Genomic DNA, 20,557 nt, shown 5'->3' on the forward strand with positions numbered 1-20,557 from the left:
ACTACTATAGCAGCAATTAATGTTGGGTTGGCTGGGTGTCTCTCTTAAGATTTGAGTTGCAAGGAATTGGCTCCACATACCACTTGGTCATAAATGTCACAATCTAGTTTATGGACAACTTCACCTTCACAGCCTTTATTTGAGTATCCAATTTGATGTATTGTAAATGTTTCGTGTGTTTTTTTTTATTATCTTGAGTTTAGTCATAATAAATCAAATTGTTATTTTGGACGGAACTTTCATTCTGTTAATCGGTAGAGCAATCCTTTCATTTCTCACTACGTTAATGAAACTTTCCTTAATTTCTATCCAATTAAATTATTGCAGGTGTCAAACTCTTTTCTACTGCACTTGCAGGGTCGATTACAGTCAGTTCGCGTTTCTTTTTTAATCCATATGCAACAGCAAAAGTAGGAGTTAGAAAAGGGGGGGGGGGCTTAGAGCATCATTTCCATATGAAGATTCGAGAAGAATTTAGTGTTAAATACACTGCTAGCCCTGGCACCTCGCAGACTTCTAGTTACCTATTGCAGGAAGAAGTTGGAAAGGTATTTCATAGAAGAAAGAGCTAAATGTAAACCATTTCAGACAAAAACTGCTGCTGAAGAAACCAAGTGAAAGGAACCACTCAGAGTGAAGGAGTAACTTCGGATTGATTTTAGGTGCCAAAGGTATGCAATGCGAAGTCTTATCGTATTACTTACCGTATTGCCTATCGCTCACACGATTTTAGGCTTTGATTTTGCGAATACCATTCAGGTTTTGATGGATTTATTGGCGAGACAAATTTAAGGGCACACAGTAGTTCTGTAAGTTTAATTCCGATAGTTGGATCCATAAGCAAAATGTCGCAGTTAGATACCTGAGATTATTCACTCGACCTGGGATGAGAACGAAACAGGACTTTTCTGCTAGTGTGACGACAAAAAAGGCTGCTGACAAATGTAACATCGCTATGGAGGAAGTCATGAGGCGTAAGAAAGACGGGGAAAATTTCCTGAGTTACAGGAGATTTTGAATTCACATGGAAAAGTGTTCTCCCAGGCAGTGGGAATCGTGAAGAACTTGACGTAGCGTGAAATAACACGGGTAAATTTTTACGCCGATATAGGCCATCCTACTCGCGCAAAGAACATGCAGTTCCAAAAATTATATAGTTGTCAACAATTCTACTACCCAGAAATTACCATTTACATCCATTCTCATTTTATAATGCATGTCCTATCAACACTGAGTCTCCGCTAAGAAATCATGCCTAAATCCTTGTATGTCTGCTCGCTAACTGCTAGTCCGTCCAACCACAGAATCTCTTGCCGAGGGCGCAGAGTGCTGCCAGCGATATTAATAAAGTGTACAGTGCTGCCAACATACAAACAGGCTACTTACACTACATGACAAGAAAATTGTGGTGGTGAGAACCAGAAAAACGGGGCGGGGAGGAGGAGGAGGAGGAGGAGAAAGAAAGAGAGAGAGAGAGAGAGAGAGAGAGAGAGAGAGAGCGGAAAGGAGGTGTTCACAGGTCGAGGGGAAGAGTAGGTGGCCAGAGAGAGGAGAGGAGGAGGTGACGTAATAGATGACGGGAATAAACACGTACCCTGGCGACACCGGGTACTCAGCCGCGCTACACACAATGCCACGTGGTCCTTAGTTGCTGAACAGTAGCGTGCATGTCGCATGAATACGCTGAAATAATCTAAATACATTGTTTGCTCTTTACCAAAATCATTCTTTTGCTAACCATATACCTCCTAGTAGTTAGAGTCTATAGTAGTTAGAATCTTTTTATTTAACTGCCTGTAGTTGTTGCATGCTGTAAGTGTTGTAATTCGTAGTACGAATATTTTCTGTGAGGTAAGTGACTTAAAGTATGGGTTATTGTTAGGATTTCTTGCAAGTCAGTACCATTATTTTTTGTGTTAATTATCTGAAGCCATATTATTGTATACGAGTCAGATTACGTTGGGCATGTATATTGTCGGTAATAAATGACTAGGTTAAGTTTGACTTGTCTTCGTCCGGGAAAATTCCGTAGGTCAATGTTGAAATGATGAAAACAAGTAAAGAGACAGTAGTTTCAGCTTCTGTGAGTAGTTCCATTTACACACAGTGGTTCCAGTAGTAACACGAGTACTAAGTTTGGCCGAAATCGATCAGCCGCGGGGAGTGTACGCGCAGTTAGAGGAGCCATGTCACTAATCGTGCGGCCCTCTCCCGCCGGAGGATCGACCCCTCGCTCGGGCATGGGTGTGAGTTTTGTTCTTAGCGTAAGTTAGTCTAAGTAGTGTGTACGTCTAGAGGTCGATGACCTTTGGGAACTCACACACATTTGAACATATTTTTGAAATCGATCCAGGGGTTCACGCGGAGCTTTTTACCGGCAGCTTCATCTCGTATGCGCATCTGACACATATTTCACATATACTTAACATATTTCACACACACTTCATTTCACATACATTTCTTGCGAATTTCGCCCCGCAGTTTCGTTTTCATACATCTTAATGTTTATGACGTCTTCTCTCTATGTGTCATAAAATGATATAATTATTCAGGTACATTCAGCGGCATATGTGGGTACCATACGATACGAATAGTGCTTGTAGTGAAGAAGTAATAAATTTAAACGTCAGATATGATGTAGCAGTATTCCGCGCGTATCATGTTTATGGTGCCGTATCTCCAGAACTGCATTTCTTACAACGATATAAATTTGCAGGAACACTCAGTGGTGACCAGAATGAGATTTTCACTCAGCAGCGAAGTGTGCGCTGATATGAAACTTCCTGGTAGATTAAAACTGTGTGCCGGACCGAGACTCGAACTCGGGAGCTTTGCCTTTCGCGGGCAAATGCTCTACCAATTGAGCTACCCAAGCACGACTCACGCCCCGTCCTCACACCTTTACTTGTGCCAGTATCTCGTCTCCTACCTTCCAAACTTTACAGAAGCTCAGTGGTGTTTGCGAATACTACTTGCAAAATGACGTCATTTTGTGGGGGCTGCCAGAGAGAAAAAGTTTCGTAAAAGTTTGAAATTATATGTAAAGTTTGTTGGAAGTGACTGAGTGCTCTTATTCTGAAATACTGCGATGAATAAAGTCTGCTTATTTGCACTTTGTGGAATATCCCAGCTGAGCGGTTCTAGGCGCTACAGACTGGAACTGTGATGTCTTTCGGTTAGTGAGGTTTGAGTAGTTCTAAGTTGTAGGGAATTGATGACCTCAGAAGTTAAGTCCCATAGTGCTCAGAGCCATTTGAACCACTTTTGGAATATCGCAATTTTTTACCCCCTTCCCTTTGACTGGTAACTGGTTCTTGCAATCCACAACGCTTCTTTTCATACACTTAGTGATACGTGTACCAAGATTGCTTCTAATCGATCGAGTAGTTTAGGAGATGTGGAATATACATATACACAGTTTATAGTATGTATTTATTTATATATTATAGACAAAAATATATGGCGTATGTCAATTCAAATGTTTATTAGGGCATCGTTTAAAAATTTGAAGTAAATAGATCTAGAACTTTTTCCGAGCTTTTTTCTAAAATTTCCCGTTTATAAGAAAGCATGCTGAAAAGTGATGCCTTCGAATCTTTTATTCTGTTCTCAACATCGGTTGAGACATTACATGTTACGCATGTTACTCGGTCGACCTTCCCACTTCGCTGACGCAATTTGCAACCCTCTGCGGCTATAGCTCTCCGAATTATAGCGTGCAACATGGCGGTGGGTGACGTAACTATGTCGGTGCGTGAGCAACAGCTGGCTGTAACCTAGTTTCACGAGTTCGGAGAGTTGGTCCGCATGCAGAGCAGCTGCTCCTTCAGCACGACAACGCGACATCCGCGGCAGCACGACGCCTGCGGCTCGCACCGCCGTCGAGCGCCTTCCACACCGTCCCCACTTGGCCCCATACGATTTCCTCCCGTTTCAAAAACTTCTGAAGCGTCTTCGAGGACTCGATTCTGATCGCGATGACGCGGTGCAATCAGAGGCGAGGTTGTTCTCCGTCAACAACGTCAAATATTTTCCTAGTCTCTTTTTCGGAGAAATGTGTTCGTCGTCTATGTGAGTACGGTGAAAAATAAATATGTAGACATTAAGAATGTCAGCCATACTTCCGCAGATGGCCCACAAACCGGTCGATGCTCATCTGTGTCAAGCTTGTGTCACAGAGGGCAAAACGGGGAATCTGCCATATTAATAACAGGTAGCCGGAATCGAGTGTTTCTCACTGAGAACCAGATACCAGGTGGCACGAGCCTCCATTGCAAGGAGGACGTGATGCGTGGAACGCGACATGATGGGGCGTGCAGTGTCAGGATGCCGCCTCTCCACCGTGATCCAGGTGTGAAGCCCCATTAGGCAATAAACGTCACACGCCGTAGGAGTCCTTGTACGAGGCTTCAATCGTTTATTAGAAGACCGGTTTCACCACTCTGAAGGTGCCATCATCAGATGGTCTGATTCATGTGCCATGATGTCGATATGATTTTATAAATGTTAATCCACGTTTCAGATCTGATGATGGCACCTGCATAATGCTGAAACCGGTCATCTAATAAACGATTGAAGCGCTCGTGGCTTTTCAATTATTTTAAAAACCGAGTGATCGCCCCACGACACACCATGTCTTCACTGCAAAATAAATGTATTCCATGAAAGAGTTGTTGAGGTGCGAGAAGGAAGCAGATCTATGTGCTTTGCAATGGCCGCCACTGAGGAAAGAGGAACAAGTTGTCATCAGTAAGATCCCCTGACAAGATGGCCTGATGGTGGGCAGCCTCTCCATAACGTATCTTCCCGAGGGGGAAGGGTAACTGGGTCGCAATGAACTTTTAAGGTAAGACCGACACTCTCAAAATAGCCAAACATGGCCATCGACCTGTTTGGCATTCTCTTCAGCACTGGTGAGATGTGGGCCAAAAGCAGTGACCTAGACGCCAGGTGAGGGCTGACAAGATGGCCACGTGCAGAGCCCAGAGCCGGCAGCCTCGCGTGCTCACGCGAATCACTTGAAGGACGCTTATATAGCAAGATGCCGCCGTTCTGCGAACATCGGACGTGAGGTTAATTAGCAAACGTTTGAGCGTGTCCAGCGACGGCAGCTGGGCTGCAATCCCATCCGGAAGACCTCTGCCAGTTTCAAAGATCAGCCACTTATGCCGGACGGAAATATACGTAGGTTAGCGAAAGGGTGCTGAAGCAAATAGACCGTTTTACCGTATGCTCCGATTTTCGCCTATTTATGCCGACTGAAGAATGGAGCGAAACCGTTTAAACTACAGCGCTGCAAGGTTTTTGACAGAAAGCATACTAAGTGAAATGGGAATCATGTCTCACACACGACACAACATTTCATATCACTTTGATATCCTTTCAGGAACACCTGAGATGAAAGCTCTACATGTCATACTGAAAAAAATGTGCAGCAATTTTGGTGGCAAATACAGTGAAGATATCTGGACACATGTGAGCTAGTTAAGGAAGCAGCGGCTGTCAATTTCAGAAAAGTGACGTAGAGCTCTGGGACACCTTCACGTTTGTACATTTTGAAGTTATGTTAGGTATATTTTTCTTTTTGTGATATGGGTTACGAGATGGGTATCTAAATATCGAAATAGGGGTGGCGGTTACCTCTGAAACAGCCGGTTTTCGGTCATATCGTTTTTGTTTTCAATGCCACTTTGCCCTGAGCTTTAAAACCAATCAACTGCTTTATGAAGTAACTTACGTTCCGTTTTTTATTCCAGTTATTTACAGTACTATACGCAAAAGTCGAACGAAAACTGAAAAATTTCGACTCTTTCAGTTTCAACATACACAAAATCAAAATACTAAATTAAGTAGGCATCTAACAGAAAACTTAGTCCGTCCACCGTTCGCTGCTTTTTACAAAAGGTGGTAAGTGGCTGAATAATGCAAAAAATCGCCAATATTCTTCTATTGATTTTTTGAAACGTTGTTCAAAAAATTGTAATCGAGTATTATACCATTATTTGGGCAGTAGAAATAGTGAGTGCTAAGAGATGAAAACTTAGTTGTTCAAAAATGTTCAAATGTGTGTGAAATCTTATGGGACTCAACTGCTAAGGTCATCAGTCCCTAAGCTTACACACTACTTGACCTAAATTATCCTAAGGACAAACACACACACCTATGCCCGAGGGAGGATTCGAACCTCCGCCGGGACCAGCCGCACAGCCCATGACTGCAGCGCCTTAGACCAAAACTGAGTTGAACTATTTTTCGTGTTGATTTCTCCGTTCTCAAGAGATTGTTATTGTTGTTGTTGTTTTTGTTGTTGTTGTTGTTGTTGTTGCGGTCTTCAGTCCTGAGACTGGTTTGATGCAGCTATTCTATACTGTGCAAGCTTCTTCATCTCCCAGTACCTACTGCAGCCTACATCCTTCTGATTCTGCTTAGTGTATTCATCTCTTGGTCTCCCCCTACGATTTTTACCCTCCACGCTGCCCTCCAATACTAAATTGGTGATCCCTTGATGCCTCAGAACATGTCCTACCAAGCGATCCCTTCTTCTAGTCAAGTAGTGCCACAAGCTTCTCCCCAATTCTATTCAATATCTCCTCATTAGTTATGTGATCAACCCATCTAATCCTCAAGAGATACAAGCACATAAATGCATATTGCGTAGACAGCAAGTTCCAGTTTTTATCATAAAATACGAATGAATTATTAAGTTATAACTTCTCATTTTATGATACCTAAAGTTTGTTGTGGCTCCTCCCATACTAAATTTTTTTAAATTAAATGGAGCATTACACTTCACTTCACTGGTACCAGACTACGCAAAATACTTGCAGACTAGGGATGCCGTACTGTTGTACAACCAATGTCCGACGGCGACAGCGTGGATCTGCCGTGTAGACTGGATGGGCCAAGTCTCCCACACTGCATATACCCGCATACCATTCGACAGATCACGCCACATGGTAACGGGCTCATTGTTTTACGTGTGTAGACCGAAGCGGCGGTTGCCAGTTTGTACAAACGCTGGGACTTTTGAACCCGGGTCTCCTGCTTACCCACAAAGCCACTCTTTCTTTTTAATAGACTCTACGCGCTTTTTCCCCTGCATTCCTGAAATTGTTTAAAACCACGAAAAATGAAGCTAATGCCACCACGACTTTTATTCACAATTGTGAAGAAGCAGCCCCAAAAGAAAAGCTCCACCACTTCAGGCGTTGGACCCCAATAAGTTCCAGAAAAAAAAGAAAAAAAAGCCATTGCAGCAGCGTGTCCTCGAAACACTGGCGATCGCATTCGACATCAGGGGGAAAGAAAATCCCTCTTGTTGATGAAACATCAGTAGATCATCGATGCACGTCTTCTCGGAAGTGTGTATGAAGAACCGTTGAGGGGACCGAATCTGTATGTTGGAAGATCGGTGTCAGCTCCTCCTTGCATGAATGATACAGCTGCGTGGGGGGGGGGGGGGGGTTGTGGAAAGCACTCTGGAGAAACTTCCAGAGATATTATTTGGGATCCTGACAACTGGACAGTGTCGGTCGTTAAGGTATGGCCACAAAACGAGAGCTGGTTTGTCACCACCACCACCACCAAACGGGTAGTGGACTGCGCACCCGCTAATCGAAGTCACTGAGTAAGTCTCTGCACGTGGAAAACAGCCCGTGTCCGGGAAGAGAATCATCTGTGGGGTGAAGCTGTCAGAAGTTGTGCGTGTGATCAACGCCAGCATCTGGCAGACCAAAAGCCAAACATTGCTCGACTCGCCGCACACAAGTCGATTGCCATCGTCGTCTTGCACGCTACACGTGGTACATAATGGTAACGGCGCCAGGTGGATCGGGTGCACACGCGACTGCAAAACCTGCTTCCCATTAACCGTCACATACCAGGTCAACTGGACGTCTGAGCAGGAGTAGGAACGTCCACTGCCCACCACGCGGCATTCCATCGGATGAGGGGATGTTTTTCTTCAATCACATTCGGTGGAAGCCGCGATTGCAGCGAGTTAGACATCGTCTCGGCCGTCGGTAGACGTGGAGAGAGAAGCGTGGTCCCGATGTAGCTACATTCAAGAAAGAAATAGCTTAAGTAGAAAAAGGACGCTGGAACGTCTGTCAGTGGCACTAAGACAAAGAGTGAGCTCGGTTTGAGGGTCCTTATCACATCTACATGGTTACTCTGCATTTCACACTTAAGTGCCTGGCAGAGGGTTCATCGAACCATTTTCATACTACTACTATACCATTCCACTCTCGAATGGCGCGTGAGAAAAAGGAGCACCTAAATCTTTCCGTTCGAGCTCTCATTTCTCTTCTTTTATTATGATGATCATTTCTCCCTCCGTAGGTGGGTGTCAACAAAATATTTACGCATTCGGAAGACAAAGTTGGTGATTAAAATTTCGTAAAGAGATCTCGCCGCAAAGAAAACCTTTGTTTTCTGTGACTGCCACCCCAACTCGAGTATCATATCAGTGACACTCTCACCCCTATTGCGCGATAACACGGAACGAGCTGCCCTCCTTTACACTTTTTCGATGTTCTTCGTCAATCCTACCTGGTAAAGATCCCATACTGTGCAGCAATATTCCAGCAGAGGACGGACAAGTGTCTCTAGTGGGTTTGTCGCATCTTCTAAGTGTTCTGCCAACAAAGCGCAGTCTTTGTTTCGTCTTTCCCACAATATTATCTATGAGGTCTTTCCAATTCAAGTTGCTCGTAATTGTAATTCCTAGGTATTTAGTCGAATTGACAACCCTTAGATTTGAGCGATTTATCGTATACTCTAAATTTATCGGATTTTCTTCAGTATCCATGTGGATTACCTCGCACTTGTCTTTGTTTAGTGCCAAATGCCACTCTTCGCACCATACAGAAATTCTCTCTAGATGATGTTCTAATTGAAATTGATCGTCTGATGATTTTACTAGACGATAAATTACACCGTCATCTGCAAACAATCTAAGGGGGCTGCTCAGATTATCGCCTAGATCATTTATGTAAATCAGGAACAGCAGAGGGCCTATGACACTACCTTGCGGAACGCCAAATATCACTTCTGTTCTACTCGGCGATTTACCGTCTATCACTATGAACTGTGACCTCTCTGAGAGGAAATCACGAATCCAGCCATACAACTGAGACGATACTCCATATGTATGCAATTTGTGAGGAACGGTATCAAAAGCCTTCTGGAAATCTAAGAATATGAATAGATCTGAGATCCCTTGTCGACAGCACTCATTACTTCATGGGAATAAAGAGCTAGCTGTGTTGCACAAGAACGATATTTCCTGAATCCGTGTTGGTTATGTATCAAGAAGTCATTTTCTTCAAGGTGATTCATGATGTTCGAGTACAGTATATGCTCCAAAATCCCACTGCAAATTGAGGTCAGTGATATGGGTCTATAATTCAGTGGGTTACTCCTATTTCCTTTCTTGAATATTGGTGTGACCTGTGCTACTTTCCAGTCTTTAGGAAGAGAACTTTCATCAAGTGAGCGGTTGTATATGACTGCTAAGAAAGGCGCTATTGTGTGTCCACACTCTGAAATGAACCTGACTGGTACGCCATCTGGACCGGAAGACTTGCCTTTCTTAAGTGATTTGAGTTGTTTCGCAACACCTAAGGTATCTACTTTTATGTCACTCATGCTAACAGCTGTTCTGGTTTCGAATTATGGAATATTTACTTCGTCTTCTTTCATGAAGGAATTACGGAAAACTGTATTTAGCAACTCCGCTGTAGTGGCACCATCATCGGTGACATTTCCATCGCTATCGCGCAGTGACGGTATTGACTGTTTTTTTGCCACTGGTGTACTTTACATACGACCAGACTGTCTTGTGGTTTTCTACCCTATTTTGAGACAGTATTTCATTGCGGAAACTATTAAAAGCATCTCGCATTGACGTCTGCACCAAGTTTCGAGCTTCCGTGAAACTTAGCCAGTCTTGGGGATTTTGCGTTCTTCTTAATTTGGCATCCTTTTCTCATTGCTTCTGCAACAGTGTTCTGCTGGATCAGTACCGCCTCTTATTAACTTGTACGATATAAGTCTATCTATTGCTGTAGATACTGTATCTTTTAATTTGAGCTATATCTGGTCTACACTTACATAATTAGCTTGGAAGGAATTGAGACACTCTCTTAGGACGGCATCAAGCGAATTTTTATATGATGTTTTAAACAGATATATTTTGCGCTTATTTTTAGTGCTTTTGGTTTATATGGTTTTGAGCATCGTTACAATGACCTTGTGTTCACTAATGCCCGTATCCGTCATGACGCTCTCTATTAGATGAGGATTTTTTGTAGTTACGAGGTCAAGTGTGTTTTGGGAACCATTTACAATTCGTGTGGGCTCATGAACTAATTGCTCAAAGTAATTCTCAGAGAAAGCATTTAGTACAATTTCGGAAGATGTTTTCTGTCTACCACCGTCTTTGTAGTTTCGCCAGTAAATCGAGGCCAACACCAGTTATAACCTAAAAAACCGCCCAGTCCACGCCACACAGCCCCCGCTACCCGTGTAGCCGCGTCCTGTGTATAGTGGACACCTCACCTATTTAGCGGAACCCGAAACCCCACCACCCTGTGGCGCAAGGCGAGGAAACTGCAGCCTACACGGTCGCAGAACCGTCTGAGCCTTTGATTCAGACCGCCACCTGCAATTGGCTGCACCCTGTACCGTTCATAGCATCCGGAAGGACCCTTTCCATGACTCCCCCCAATGGCTTTCTCCCCGTCCTTAGCTGCCATATCCCTAAGGGGCTCCATCACCCGCCTAACATTGGAACTCCCAATGACAAGCACTCCCACCCTCTGCGCTCGTCCGGACCTCTCAGGAAGACCGGCCACTGCCGCAACAGGCGAGGCCGTCCTTACTGGCTCAGAAGCATTTTCAGCGGTGGGCAGCACCTCAAAACTGTTACGGAGGCGTAAGGGTACAATCTTGCGGCCAGCACCAACTTTCGCCTTCCGCCCAGGGAATCGCGACTCCGCCACGGTTCGCCAATCACCGTCAGTCAAGTGTCGACCGGCAGGGAGGTCCGATCCGAGGGCGTAGCATCAGAGATCCTAGGCGAGGCAACAGGTTCCAGAGGCGCCAAAGCGCTCGCCGCCGGTGTCCCAATGTGATGGCGGCCCAGGGCAACAGCCTGGAGCCTGTCGACTACGGCCAACACAGCTTCCAGCTGTTTACGGGCGGTGGCCAATTCCCGCTGAATCCGTACACAACAGGCGCAGTCCCTATCTATCCCTAATAATTTTTTTTACTCTCGTTTATCACACAAGCGGTTCAGAACAAACAGATGACTTATAACTAAGCGAATTTACACTATACGGGTGCTAAAACGCGATGCTACAACTCACAAATACTATACCACACCCGATACTTGCGAATTAAACTATGTTAGTACCCAAAACCACGCACAGAAATTAATAATTAAACTTTGAAACAAATAAGTGAGCTCAGAGAACGACTTGCTGCTGGCTGCTGCTTATCCAACGGCGGCTGGCTGGTGAAGCATGTTGGAGAGCGTGCTACGAAGATGGCTGTTGCTCGATGGTGCACGTTACAGCGATTGACGCCTGCTTTGTCTTTTCAGAGTGTGAGGGACTCGTGGGTGAATTTAAATAACATACCTTGACTCATAAAGGAACATGATGCAACCAACATGCGTCTGGCCATTGACTGCAGGTTGGAGAAAATCTGGGCCACCTGCGGGACTCGCGATCCGACATAAACGTCAGCAAGGCGGGCCTGTTGCAGTATGTCCCGGGTTCGGAGTCGACGGTCACGGATCTCTCCTCGGATCAGACGTAATAAGCTCCTGCCGTTAACCCCCACTGACTGGAGCAGTTCGGTTGTAAAATCAGTACCCAGACATCTTACAACGGCGCAGGTCCGCAAGGGAGCGACGTATTCGCTGGCCAGCCCATGACCTATACGCACGCGCGAGATTTGCGAACATTATTAAGGACGCTGCCCAAAGCAGCGCCGTAGGACTCCACCCACCCGAGCGCTACCTGAACATCGCTGCCGTTGCGCAGGAGGGGGGGGGGGGGGGGCAGGCCGTCCACGTAGGCCGACCAACAAACATTGTGTCCGCCACGAGTCATATCCCACTGAGGCATTGGCGGAGGCCTCAGAGCAACGGCTCCATAGCGAGGGACTGCAGGATCGCAGAAAGAGGGCGTCCTTGCCACACCGTTCGTTGCCCCAGGATGGGCGGCGTAAGACGACCAATCACAGGATCCTACAAGTCGCGCCCCGGAGAAGACGAAGCCGTCTTGGAATCCAATATTCTGCATCGCCGGTGTCAGATAGGAGTGATCAACTCTACCGAAGGCCTGACAGAATTCAAAGGAGCCGACGCGCCGTGCGGAAGTGCGATCACGTCACCATGTGGACATAAGGCAGTCCAGATGTTGTGAACGCCTCCTGAAGAGGCGGTACCGTGGGACACCACGTGCGTATTAGGTGACCCTCCTCGGATGTGCTGTCAAAAGCCAGGTAAAAATCTTTGTATGACAGTTCAGGAGCGATAGGGGGCGATAGTAGTTGACAAAGGTTCCGCGGTTTGGGTTATGGACGAGTAATCCTTCGAGGGCGACACCAGGAAGCCGTACTTCAGGGTGCACCAAGTCTTGCCTTCCAGACAGATGTGAGTAGTTGGTGGTATGTCCCGTAAAGCTCTAATGGCAGGCCATCAGGTCCTGGCGACTTGTGAGGCGCGCTGGCCAGTAGAAGTGCAGTGACCGCCTCCTCTGTCACGTCCTAACGTAACGCCATGGAGAGCGTCTCGCGGTAGTGTGCCATCTGTAAAGCCGTCGGCACACGGACCGTGCTGTCGAACATTAACGCTGAGCGTGCCGAGTTCAACGTGCTGCTGAACGCTCAGGAACGATCCGACTCGTGCATACGGTACGTGGGCCCCAACGTGGTATACGCATTCGCAACGCACTCCAGCGGCAGTTGAGGGATGTTTCTAGTTCGTAAATCACACTGTTTACTCAACGGGGGCGCGTAAAATTCCCACGTTAGCTCTATTAAAACGCACATTTCCCCCATCGTCCACGAAAAGGAAAGTACCATGTCCAAGCAATAAGGACACAGGCTTATAAAACTTCCATTAGAAACAGTGCGGTACAAATTTGGAATAATTTTCCGCATAAGATAAACATTATTTCGTAGTTCCCACATTTTAGTAAACTCCGAAGGTCAGTCTTACTTGATCACTGTTCCTACCCAGTAGCAGAATGTTTGCAACATGTGAATTACGAAGCGTAAGTCCGCCCCGGTAGCTGAATGGTCAGCGTGACAGACTGTCAAACCTAAGGGCCCGGGTTCGATTCCCGGCTGGGTCGGAAATTTTCTCCGCTCAGGGACTGGGTGTTCTGTTGTCCTAATCATCATCATTTCATCCACATCGATGCGCAGGTCGCCGAAGTGGCGTCAAATCGAAAGACCTGCACCAGCCGAACGGTCTACCCGACGGGAAGGCCCTAGCCACACGACATTTCCATTTCTACGAAGCGTAAAAGAAAAAGGAGCAAAATATCTTTATACAAGTAGTGGAAGCAGTCCTGTACTTACGCCAATCGAACAAAGTCATTCCTCAAGAAAAGGTGAACCTATATTTACATAACATCAAATATTTTAGTATATACTTATATTAAAGTAACTACAAAGTATCAGAAGCTGATAAAAACGCGAAGCACCGCCCCGTCAAACAACCCAACACAGGACTGTGACGCTACTCACTGCCCTAAACCAGTTACATCAAATCATAGTATGTTGCTAAAAACCTTAATCGTAGCTATGTTACTAATTGAAATTTAATTGTAAGAAATTGTACCAAGAACAATGCGTTTTGGGTGGATCTTCAGTGTGTCGCTGCCTTCAGATACCCTACTCTCATAATAGGCAAGTTACAATAATTCTTTTTGCCACGAATATGATGTTTCTCATTATTTTATTGGAACGAATCATGCAGTTAACAACGTGTTTTCCAGTGATAATTTTCTGGTGCTCAGAAAAGGCATATATACATATAGGCTTGAAACGAATGCCAATATGACGCCTCATAACTACGCACTGAAGGGAGACGGCGTGCGTGTGACGTAGGTGGCGTTGTGCCATCTCATTGGTCAACGCTCAGACGCACGCTCAGAATATCTGACATGCCAGATATTGCTCTGCACGTTCGGAAAGACTCCCAAACGTGCTATTCCACGCCATGACGTCAGAAACTCGGCACGCTCAACGCTCAACGTTCGGATGCACGGTCCTCCGTGTACCGACGGCTTAAGGCGAAAGACTTCCTCAGTCACGTCTGAGGGATGATGGTAGTCCGCGAACAGTTGTCTATATTGAGTATGGAGAGCATTTCCGATTGGACGTTGTATTGTGACACAGCGACCATCGGCTAAAGTTACAGCAATGGGGCCTCGTCGGTAACGCTGGCGTTCCACGATCATGTGACACGTCGACGGCCGTTCGTCGTCCATTCTGTCCATTGTGTGTGAATAAAGAATCGTCACTTTGAGGGGCTGCCTTGTGAGTGACTCGATCATTGCTTGCTGATGGGCAGCAGGGTGCGTCATTGCGGAACACAGGATGCGGTACCTAACATGTGATGAGTACCGCCTTCCTGCCGTGACCAAACATCTTCCCAAGAGTTGGCTTGGAGCGTCGCAGCCAGCAAGAGAGTGCGGTCGGGTAATGCCCTCGCTGACGTCCTCCGCGAGCTGTTGGCATTCAGGCGAATGTAGGCGCATCTTCCAGAGGGCTCGCCCATGCCATGCCGTGTGGCGGCGCGAGCTGGATGTACATATAAAGGCCGCATGATCGGTAAAAGCAACAGGCCATATTTCAGCTGCCCATGTGCCCCGACCAATGGTGCGCGAGGGATAGACGGGGTCTATACGGCTGAAGGAGTGGCTGGTGTAGTGTATGAAACCCATCGTATTGCCATGCACATACTCCCACGTGTCCATGAGTCGTACGTTGGTTATGATGGTTTAGAGCGCTGGACATGGAACATGGTGTGGCGCCTGGCCAGATGTAAAATCCCCACGGAATATTAGGGCATCTTGGAGTCCCATGAAGTGGGGGCGCGACCATATCTGTGAAGAAAGTGGACCGCTCACAGCGTCATCCCGGTCCGTAGCGCACACGGATACAGGGTGACACAGAATAACGGGAATGGCTGAAATGAGTAGTGGCAGCCATGGGGAGGTGGCAGGCAGCACGAGGCTTCGTGACAGTAGCCGTGTAAACAGTCGCCGGCCGGTGTGGTAGAGCGGTTCTGGGCGCTTCAGTCTGCAACTGCGCGACTGCTACGGTCGCAGGCTCGAATCCTGCCACGGGCGTGGATGTGTGTGATGTCGTTAGGTTAGTTAGGTTTAAGTAGTTCTAAGTTCTAGGGGACTGATGACCTCAGATGTCAAGTCCCATAGTGCTCAGAGCCATTAGTAAACAGTCCGCCATTTCAGTAATCATGGATCAGTATCACGGACAACAGCGTGCGTTAGCCAAATAGATCATTTATAAAAATTATGATAGTTTTGTAGCGGCGCAGGAGGAGTTTCGAAGTTTTTCTAATATAGGATGCCGTGATGCCGTTCCGTCAAAACACGCGATAAAATGTTGGGTTAATAACTTAAACGAGAAACCAACAGGACGACCGAGAAGTGTGCGTCCTCCAGTGAACATTGATGTTGCTCGCGAGTCTGCTTTACAGAGGCCACGGAATTCAATTCATAAACAAGCAGCAATGGTTGGAATGTTCCCGGAGGGAGTTCGTAGAATTCTTCATCTTGATTTAAAATTTCATCCGTACAAACTACAGATGGTGCATCAATAGAAGATCAACGATTATCGGTTGCGATTAGGATTCTGTCAACAAATGATAACAGAAAATAAAGAATGACGATGAATTTCTAAACAAGTGCTAGATATCAGCTGAGGCACATTTTTGTCTCACAGCTTATGTGAATAAAGAGAACTACCGTTACTGGGCAAACACGAATCCTACTGACGTTCATGAGCGCACTTTACACGCTAGTGAATGGTGTGGTGTTTCATCACATGGGATTATTGGACCGTATTTTTTCGCAAATGAACAGGGAAACACAATAACTGCCAGTACCGGTCTTTACGTGGAGATGTTACGAACTTTCATTACACCTGCATTGAACAGCTTTCAAACGCTCAAGAAGTCTGGTTTCAACAGGACGGAGCGACAATCACGCACTGCACGGGAGTCAATTGCGTCATGTGCGACAATTGTTTGACAACCGTGTGATCTCACGATTCGGTAACATTCCTTGAACCATACGTCGCCAGATTTAGCCGTTTGTGATTTTTTCTTGTGGGGCTACCTCAGGAGCGACGCCTGCACGACTCGACCAAGAATCGTGGATGAGTTAAAACAGAGAATTCGGGATGCAATTCACAGTATCCCAGCTCAGATGTTGCAATGGTCAATGAGGAGTCCCAGCAGCAGATTTCGCTAATGTGTTGGTACAGGGGGACCCAATCTAATGGACGTAATTTTTAAAAAATGATAAATGCCATCAGTGTTTCGTAAATGGCAAAGTTGTAACGTTTCCATTACTATGAATGCAATTTCTATCCTTCATCAGTTCTAGTTTTATTGGATTAAGGAAATGTTCCCATTAACGATTGTGACGTCACCCAGATTGAGTGCCACGCCTCTCGCGTCAGGGGGGAAAACTACGTCTTCGATGATGAGACCACCGCGTAGAAGGACTGCGACACCACCACCAGTAGCGGATGAATGTGCGGCGTGAGTAGCGTATCCCAAAGGGCCGACCGAATCCTCGACACAGGCCACCTGGAGGCGGACATTGTCTACATCTGCTACATTCAGCGTATCTTACAACATCGTCAGTTCATGGCGCGCATGGATGGTATGGATGTGGAGAGCTGCCAGCCGGCGTTGTTGGATCTCCACGATCACCAGGAAGGTGGCATCCGCTCCAGCGGCGGACTAACCGCAGCATACACCGCGTTTAAGTCACTGTGGCCTAGGGAGAGGTGGCGGAACATCACCGTGCCACGTCTGCATGTCGGAGGACATTGCGTCTTCGGACATGTTGTCACCTTGCGACCCCATTCTCTGAAGACAATCTTCCGAGGACGCACAGTGGGGCTTCTGGGGCCTTTTCTTTACGTACGTTGCGAGATGCCGGGGTGGAGAAGAGTTTGTACCTCTTTAATTCAGACGAATTTTGCATGAGAACTGGACATGCACTCGACCCCCTCCTTACATACCAACTAATTGATTATGTGCGCAACAGTAAAGGAAGAAAATGATGGTGGATCCTGCTAGTTGGTAAAATAAGGATTGCACACTCACAATAATTTAATAAAAATAATTTAATAAAAACCGTAATCTATTCGGAAAAAAGAACTATCATAATAAACAACATTAAATGGGATTCTGCATATATCTACGAAATGATACGCGGATTAAATATTACAATGAGATTTATCATACATCACAACATAAATGTACATGATTATGGACACAAACAGTGGGTTAAAGGACAAGCTGTACTGAAATATTATGAGAATAAGAGTTGGCTCGAGAACAAGGGGCTCCTACTCTCTGTGATGCAAACGACTGACAATAATGACTGGAGGCTCTAATGAATCAAATATTAATCTCGCAACTATATAGCAGTATCGCAATTAGTAATGAGAGCTCAAATGGGATCACGTGGAGAAACAAGCAAGGTGGACTTGTAGCAAAGCGAACGCGCTTGCTGCTGAGGGATTCAGTATAAAATTGATAAGGTCCTACAATGCCGGAGCCGCAAAATACTGTACCAGTACTGAAAAGTGCAGCACGTCGTCGGTAGGTGGCATCCTGATGATGCAGCCGCCGACTTCTGCCGTGCAGCGACTCTGTGTCAACCACTGGCCGCGAACGGTGTCCGAGAATTGTAAGGTCTGCCGAAAACGAGCGACCAAGTCGCAATACCGTCCGACTGAGGAAGATCAAATCCCGAATCTACTCTGTGATACAATGCAAGCAGCGAAGCCAGCATTGCTCAATTCCCTACTCTCCTCGAAAACCGCGAATCAGCATTCAGTTGTGATTACAAAATTCCCCCACACTGTCTCAGATCATTATTCGCGCCAATAGCGACCGTTCCTTCCAGTTTCGAGCAGGGCTTTATGACGTCAACTAGCCTCAGTTTACGTTGAGCAATCGTGCCTCTACTATTCAGCTGAGGGCACTGAACTTGCCGTTTGACCAGCTACAAAAACAACCTGCCTAGACCACTGGCCATCCGGCGCCAGACAGTCGCTTCCAGCAGGGCACGGTCCACAAGTATTCTCAGAATCACGACGACAATGGAGTCAGTCGGTGCCAAGAATCTTCGATCCGGACGCGACGGAACGGTAAACACACAAACTGTGGCGACACTCCGACGTCTCGCAGGTCGATTCGCCCTGCATACAATGGGCGAAACTCAATCGACGTCGGTCGTTCCGCCAAGCGATTAAGCCTATTGTATGAACCCCACAGAATTCAGGGAAGTGCAGCCCCCAACAGGAAATGCCGTGTGCCGCGTCCTCCGATGCTTGCCTCGCACAGGCCACCCATAGAACTAAACCAACATGCATGGGAATCAAGTAAAAGGTAGTTCTTGAATTCTCAGTACAAATACTCTCATTACAACAACCTTATTCGGTCCGTTACTACAGTGCAATGACGTAGAACATTAATAAAATTGATGAAAATGAGAGGAGAATGGGAGCGGTTGTCGATCGCCTCCTTGCCAGACGGATGGAAGGCAGAAGTTGGTACAACGGCAGGCGTCAGATACACCTCTGTGTCGCGGTCAGCGGCCCTAGGCAAGCGAGTGTCTTCTCCTGACATTGTGTGGTTGCAGTGATGTGGAAAGTGTCGGATTAGTCTCCAGCTGCGACGCATCGCGTGCAGTTGGTGCAGCGACCGCAGCATAGGTGACAGGAAGAACTGCGGACAGCGCAGTGGAGGTGTCCTCGTTGAGTGCTTACTGGACACCCCGGCGCTGGAGACAGTTCCGGCGGACGCGCCCTCCCTGGCCGCCGCCAGAGCCGCCTCGGCGCAGTGGTTCACACAGATGCACGGATTACCCTGGCGTGCATTCCTCCTCGATCCAGGGTATTTGTATGAGTATTGCGTAAGTGAGTTTCAGGTTGGATCTCCCATTTACATGTGATGCGGAGATGTTGCTCCAGAATATGGAGAGCCTCGGCGATTTTGACCCTATGCCAGAGGGAATTTAAAGTAGACTGGGACGACAATGAGAATTTGGATTGAGGAGGGGAGGTGCGCCAGAGTGGTTCGTGCAGCTGTGTGATCCGCTGTGCCAGGGAGGCGTAGTGGCAAAAGTACCTGCCTAGTAGGCAGGAGACCCGGGTTTGGTTCTTGACCTTGGTACGAATTTTCAAAAATGGTTCAAATGGCTCTGAGCACTATGGGACTTAACATCTATGGTCATCAGTCCCCTAGAACTTAGAACTACTTAAACCTAACTAACCTAAGGACAGCACACAACACCCAGCCATCACGAGGCAGAGAAAATCCCTGACCCCGCCGAGAATCAAACCCGGGCGTGGGAAGCGAGAACGCTACCGCACGACCACGAGATGCGGGCTACGAATTTTCCCTCGTCGTTTCAGTCTATGTACAGTCGTGGACAAAACGAGCCAGACCCCTCGCCTTTTCGTTATGCTGATCCGCACAGCTTTAAAGTCTGCTACACAGCATAACAGCCAATGCGACGAAGTGCTACCAACATACTATGCACAGGCGTGAAATAGAGAAACTATCCGAACTTTGTCACTTGCTTTCAATCATGTGTAGGACTATATTAATGCTGATTAGTGTGTTAAACACAATACGTAAATGTAAGATTTAAGTGAAAGAAGAAACGCTAATTAGTATGAACTGTACTAATAAAAATGAATTTCAGCTTATCCAGATAACATCCAGATAACTATTTTAGCAAGACAAAGTACCCCAGATCGTTACGAATTAGCAAAATATTATGCGCATTCGGACGTGAAACGCTCTGTGTCAACGTTCAGACGGGTCATACTGGATTACCGTTGCTGACCTACCATGGAAGTGTGCAAATTTAGCAATGCGTGAAGATTCATAACGAAATTCAGTTAAAAATCATTCAGTACCACACTTAAGTCAGTTCAATTATTGACCGAAGCGGAAAAAGTAGGCAGTAAAAAGTATGAACTTTACAAGATTTTCAGATTTACATCCACAGGGCGCCAGTATAGAAAAAGGTAGCAATATAACGTATTGGGGGCGCGAGAATTTCTTAAAATTGCTTTACTGATAGTCTATCTGCCTCCATCAACATTAGAACCGAAAACAAACCAAACCTCCCTTGCAGTAACAAACACCTTTCACTACGCTAGCACACAAGGCAGGAAAACAGCCTTCTATTATTACCCCAGGCATGAATAAGCCGGCAATTTCGCAATGAAAATGGCATAGTGACCTGCAGTTTCT

This window comes from Schistocerca piceifrons, chromosome 1, assembly GCF_021461385.2.
Source record: "Schistocerca piceifrons isolate TAMUIC-IGC-003096 chromosome 1, iqSchPice1.1, whole genome shotgun sequence".
NCBI classification, from domain to species: domain Eukaryota; kingdom Metazoa; phylum Arthropoda; class Insecta; order Orthoptera; family Acrididae; genus Schistocerca; species Schistocerca piceifrons.